The 6,213-nt window shown below is 43.4% G+C and overlaps 1 long non-coding RNA gene across 1 annotated transcript; it reads left to right on the top strand.

Moving 5' to 3' along the window:
- Positions 1-2,939: 2,939 nt before the first annotated feature.
- On the top strand, positions 2,940-5,936 carry LOC121963387. Its single transcript, XR_006107242.1, has 2 exons — positions 2,940-3,066; positions 5,053-5,936. It is a non-coding gene; the product is annotated as an uncharacterized LOC121963387 (long non-coding RNA).
- Positions 5,937-6,213: the final 277 nt, after the last annotated feature.

Here is a 6,213-nt window from a genome sequence, read left to right as displayed (position 1 = left end):
CCAGTTGGCTCAGGTTTCAAAGGGTTAAAGAGCTTGTGACAGGCATCTGAACGCAGCACAGGAAAAGTTTTATTTTTAAGTATGTATTGCTTTTATTTTACTGGATTAGCTTCATATTAAAATGTGCTGATTTTTGTGGAAGTGCTGCCATCCTTCATTCATCCATCAGCACTGTTTTATCTGACCGCTGCGTTTACGTTTTACTCGCCTCATCGTGAAGATGCTCCTTCACACAAAATACACAGACGTGGTTCAAACACTCATCGTGGTCACTTTGCTCCTCACTACCATCATAAAACCAGTTATGCATAAAGGTATAACTGCATACAAACACAAAGGATGGGTGTGTGTTTGAGGTGTTTTACCCCAAAAGTCCGACCCTCACCATCAGTCCGCACCCCCCTCCCCTCCATTCATGCTCTCATCCAGCTGTCCACATGATTTCAGAAGGCGCAAAGTCAGGAGAGGAACAAGGCTGCACCGATGAAAGCCTGTTTTATTTGAACAAAAACTAACCAGAAACCTAATCCTTCAAGCTGCACATTGAACATGAAAAAATCAAAGAAAAAAAAGTCAAAATATTTGAGGAAGAAGAAGAAAAATGTCTGAGGAGGCAAAAGCATGTTTAATCTGCACCACACGAGACTTCAGCTCACAGCCTTTAGGCACCAAGTGCACCACTGCACGTTATGATACAGCCAACCACCGGGGGGCAGCATAACAGCCGTACGTGCATTTACAGGCAGATTTCAAACTGACGTCAAAACTTCTGTCATCGACACAAAATTCTCAGAATTTGATCAGTTGACCCTTAAATGGAAAAAAGTGATGCTACAGATGTTTTTTCCAATTAATGCAGAAGGATACATGATGGCATATACACGAGGATCAAAATGCTGCCCAAAATTCGGTTTTGACATACGTATAATTCTTAAATCAAACATGGAGCTTTATTTAGTGAGTTTGCAGTAGCTGCTTACATTACTGATTACAGTGGCACATTTTGATGCAATGTGAGTTAAATTTTTGATCATTTGAAATTCTGTACATTTTTAGGACAGTCTGAATATGCTGAACAGTGAGTTTTGTGTGAATCGTCCTACATTTTGGTGCAAGCTGCAAAGCTGTAGCAGGTTCAAATGTTTTGTTATTAAAGTAGTTTTACAGTTTTAAACGGACTTCATAATTTGCACAAGGTTGGAATTTCCAAAAGTGAATTCACAATTGAGCCTTCAGTTTAGTTAAAGCTGAAAAGTCGCGCGCCGTGCAGATTTGTGATAAATTTTCAATTTTCAGTTTTGAGCTTTTAACAGTCAGTGTAGCGACTCGAGCAGGACTGTTGAAGGAGTTTAGCATATGACCTCTAAGTCTGGTTTATTTTCATACACGGGAAGTTGGATTTCCTCGGAAAGAGAAGAATATCGGTAGAAACTAAGTGGGAATGTTTTCGTGAGTCGGGTCTGGCTTTAGAGCGTGAGCCCCTCCACTCGCCGCGGGCCGGTTCCTGATGATTTTGGCTGAATTTCCTGCAGACCGCACAGGCTTCTGCCACCCTGTACCTCCTACTTTCTCTGTGTGTTCTGACACTGGCCGATGATGTGCATGCCCCCAGTCCTCCTGGACCGCCATCGGCCGCTGCCTTGTTCTGACCGTCTTTGGCCTTTGTCAAACCTTCCTCCGCCAGCTGCCGCCACCGCTCTCCCTCCTCCGTCCTCTCCTTCCTCTCTGGTGCTCTCCTTCCATTTTTATTCCATCTTTTCTTTCAGTGATTCACCACAATGTGTGCCCATTTCTGAGGTCGTGTGTGTGTGATGGCGTGTTTATAAACTGCATATGCTCTTAGAAATAACGGGCTGAGGTTCTACCCAGAACCATTTGCTTCGGAAGAACCCCTTTTTAAAAGAATGGGTTTTCAATAAAACGCCCCGGTTGGGTTCGAGACAAAACCCTTTAGATATGAAAGGTTGTTCAGTAGAACCCCCTGGGTGGGCTCTAGATGAAAGCCTTGGTTTATAAATGGGTTCTGAGTAGAACATCTTGGGTCAATACCACATGGAACCCTTTGAATAACAATCAGTCAGTCAGACTTCATTTGTAAAGCACTTTTCATACAAGAAAAACTGTGGCACAAGTGCCTCGAGAATATAAGGGGGTTCTCGATAGAAGCCCCTAGGTGAGTTCTAGATGAAAGCCTTAAAATGTAAAAGGGTTCTTTATAGATTCCCCAGGGTGGGATCAAGACAAAACCCTTCAGATATGAAAGGTTTCTAGATGAAACTCTTTGAACATACGAAGTTCTCCGGTAGAATCCCCTCGTGTGAGCTCTAGATGATAGTCTTGAAATACAAATGTGTTCTCAGTAGAACCTCCTAGGTGGGTGCTAGATAAAATCTTGGAATATAAGCTGGTTTTCGATAGAACCACCCAGGTGGGTTGTAGATGAAAGCTTTGAAATATGAAAGGGTTCTTCATAGGATCCCCTGGGTGGATACTAGATGAAACCCTTAGAATATGAATGGGTTCTCTGCAAAACCTCCTGGTAGAACCATTACACCACAGAAGGGTTTTCTGTAGAACGTCTTATATTGAGTTCTGGGTGGAACCTTTCACAGATGGTTCTCGGTATTATTACCCTTTGTGTTGTGTTGTAGGTAGACCCCTCTGAAAGTGTTCCTGTTAGAACCTTGATAAAAGGTACTACAGAAAACCAAAACGGGTTTTCCCATGGGAACAAGCCATAGAACTCTATGTGGTTCCAGTCAGCACCTTTATTTCTAAGAGTGTAGACGCTTTAAATGATAGCGAGAGGGTGTGAGGCGTGTGGATACCCGTGAGGCGCCCTGAGCCTCTCTCTGCTCTGCCCGTGTGTGTGTGTGTATTCGTGTGTGTGCGCATGTGTGCGTGTGTGTGTGCGTGCGTGTGTGTGTGTGTGTAGTGGAAAGATGGGGCACAGAGGAGGTGGGCGTCTGGCTGGAACAGCTGAGTCTGGGGGAGTACAGGGACACCTTCATCCGACACGACATCCGAGGCTCGGAGCTGCTGCACCTGGAGAGGAGGGACCTGAAGGTACACACACACACACACACACACACACACACACACGTGCGTGCGCCTGTCAGCACACCTGAATCTGTGTGAACGCTCTCGTACGACCCCCAGTCGACTGTGTCTCTGTCTCCTGTACTTCTGGTGCTCTCTAACCTGTGAGATGTCTCCCTGTTCTGCCTCCTCTCGTGCTGCTCTGCATCGCTCTGCTTGGCTTCTTCTGTCTGATCGTTGCTTGGTGACAAAGACTCGCTGTAACCCACTAACTCTGCGTTTCTGCTGAAGAGGGGAAGTCCGCGGGGCAGGGCGGGCTGGGAGCGAACGGACCGAACTGTGCTAGACGTAGAGGGCCAAAAGTGCAAAGTCAGGCAGTGAGTTTAGTGGTGATATTTCAACAGGTTTTTACTCCCAAATCGCTGGATACAGCTGCTTGGTCAGTGGCCCGACACGTCAACAGCGTGTTTTCAAAAATAAACTTAAAAAACTTGATGTTTAGACAACAAAACTTCATCGGTGAGGTGTCCGCAAAAGAACTATTCCGTTCGGTTAAGTCACAAAAAGTATACACTTTGGATTAGGCAACAAAAGCACTTGGTAAGCTTAGGGCACCATAAGTACTCAGATAAGTTTAATCACCAAAAGTACTTGGTTAGGTCTTGCACCGAAAGTACTGTGTTAGTTTTCAGCAATAGAACTACTACTTTGGTTTAGGCAACAAAGGTTCTTGGTTAGGTCTGGCACCAAAAGTTCTCTGTTAGCTTTAGCCAACAGAAATACTTGGTTAGGTTTACATAAAGAAACTGCTCTGTTAGGTTTCGGCACAAAAAGTTCTTGTTGAGGTTTAGGCAACAGAAGTTCTCTGTTAGCTGTAGGCAACAGAATTACTTGGTTTGGTTAACTTAAAGGAACTACTTAGTTAGTAAGATAATTTTCTGTAACAGAACTGCAAAGTTCAGTTTAGGCAACAAAAGTACTCTGTTATGTCTGATACCAACAGTACTAGGGTAGGTTAAGGCTCCAAAAGTTCTTGGTTAGTTTAGCAAACATAACTTCTAGGTTATGTTTGGGCCACAAAACTACTCACTTAGGTCAAGGCAACAGAACCACTTGTTGAGGTTTACTAACTGTTCAGGTAAGTTTAGACAACAAAAGTATTTGGTTAGATTAAGGCAACTACAAATACTTGGTTAGACTTGGACAACATCGCTAATTTACTAAAAGTTAGATGAAAAAACATGCTATTATATCCAACAGTCTCTGCCTGATGGCCACTGGCTGTTTACAGTCCTGTAACTTCTCCCCCCCATCACTAGGTGTTGCTGTATCTTTCAGCTCAACTGTCTGGTCCAACAGTAGAGATCGAGCTCTGCTGGTGCGTGCTGTGCACTACATACTGTGAGTTTAAGGGTCCGTTTACACTGCAACGGTTCTTGTGTGAAACTTAAAACTTTTGTTGCGGTTTTGGCCTTTTGTTCACACGACAACAACGTTTTGGGGGCTTTAAAACACAAGCGTTTGAAGCCGGGCTCCAGAGTGTAATCTTTTGAAAACGCCGCCCCTTCTGTCGCCATGGAAACTGGCACTGTACGGATCCTGTGTGACATCACGGTCGCACTGGTGTTCTTCTGAGGTTTGTCATTACAAAGTTACACTGCCAACTACTGGCCTGGCATGCAAACTACAGCGTGGTTTTCGTGAATCTGTGAACACAATGTTATCATATAAGAGCGGATTTTGTCAACAACGTAGAGACTTGCGTTTTTTTTAGTAGGGCCGTTCTCATCAAAACCAGGCCTAGTAGAAAGAAGAGTGCCTGTATTTATGATGGTATTAAAAAAACATAAATTGAGGATTTCTAGATATACCGTGATACCGCCCAGGCCTACAGGCGATCCTGCATTTGTTACGATTTTTCAGTCTGGACCAAAGTGGTCCCCCTAAAGCCCAAACATTCAGTTATGTTGGATTTCTCTGTGATTTTTATGTGTTGGTCTTGTTTCTTCTCAGGATCTGGGGATATCGAAAGTGGGTCATATGAAGAGAATTCTCCAGGGAACTAAGGACCTGGCCAAGGCCTCAATGGTTGACCTCTAACCCGGTAGCAGACGCTGCCGGAGAGGGGAAACGAACGTCCCCCTCACATCAGTGGAGGAATTTGGGAGCACCGAAGGCAGAGAAGGAAAAGAGAAGGTATTCAAGGAGAGCTGGATTTGATCCCTCTGCTTTGTGATGTTGTTACCAAGATACATTAGTGTGTTCGTTTGTGCTTTGGTGCCAAAATGAGGAGAGAAAAAAAGCGGATAGAAATGCAAAAGGAAGTCATGGATCTTCACAAAACAAAAAGCCATTTCTGAGTTAATAACCATTCATAGCACACAATCAGGTATGCAACTAACCTTACCTTTGACAGCTGACTTTGCGTTGTGATAACAAACAAGTAGCAAAACCAGGACTTCCATGAGTGTGGGATTTCGTTTCAGTTCAGATGGGTGGTGTGATGTTTGCACACAGCTGCAGATGCATTAAAGCAACCTTCGGGTTCACGTAGCACTGCCGTTCGGTGGAGACAGAGGACCAACGTGTAACATCACAGTCTCTAGGTGGCAGTCTGGAAGGTGTGGTGGGATACTGTCGCATGCTATGCTTGCTCAACTTTAGATCTGTTTAATTGCATGATTAGTGTCTTGATTTTTTTTGTGTGCAAAATAACACTTGAACAAGTTTTACATAAGTATTACGATGCCATTTGTTACTACTGAAAGCATCCTTTTTTTGGTCGAAATCTTTCTTTTTTCTAGCTTTAATTTATTTTTGTTTGCATGATAATGATGTGTCAAAGATTTGTGCCATATTTTCAGTCATTTAGTGTAAAATGTGCTTCATTGGTAGAAGTCATAAGAAGTTGGTTTTTTAAAGAAGCTGTTGATGAGGTATGAATATATGGAATTAATATCTGTAAGTCGACACGTTCTCTGTGGATGTGAAATCAGTACCAAAGTGAATGTCTAAGAAAACATGATCATCTGATGTTCAGGTCGCACCTCTTAGTTTAATAGGCCAGTAGGTCTTAGTTCTTAACTCCATTTAAGGTGGGAAAGAGATTAACGTTAATCAAAGAAACTATTAAAAAGGAAAGGACATGATGTCAGTGACTGTGCTTGAGATGAG

The sequence above is a fragment of the Plectropomus leopardus genome, unplaced genomic scaffold, assembly GCF_008729295.1.
Source record: "Plectropomus leopardus isolate mb unplaced genomic scaffold, YSFRI_Pleo_2.0 unplaced_scaffold11086, whole genome shotgun sequence".
Classification (NCBI taxonomy): domain Eukaryota; kingdom Metazoa; phylum Chordata; class Actinopteri; order Perciformes; family Serranidae; genus Plectropomus; species Plectropomus leopardus.
The sequence above is the reverse complement of the archived record's forward strand: the minus strand, read 5'-3'. Positions and strand labels throughout refer to the sequence as shown.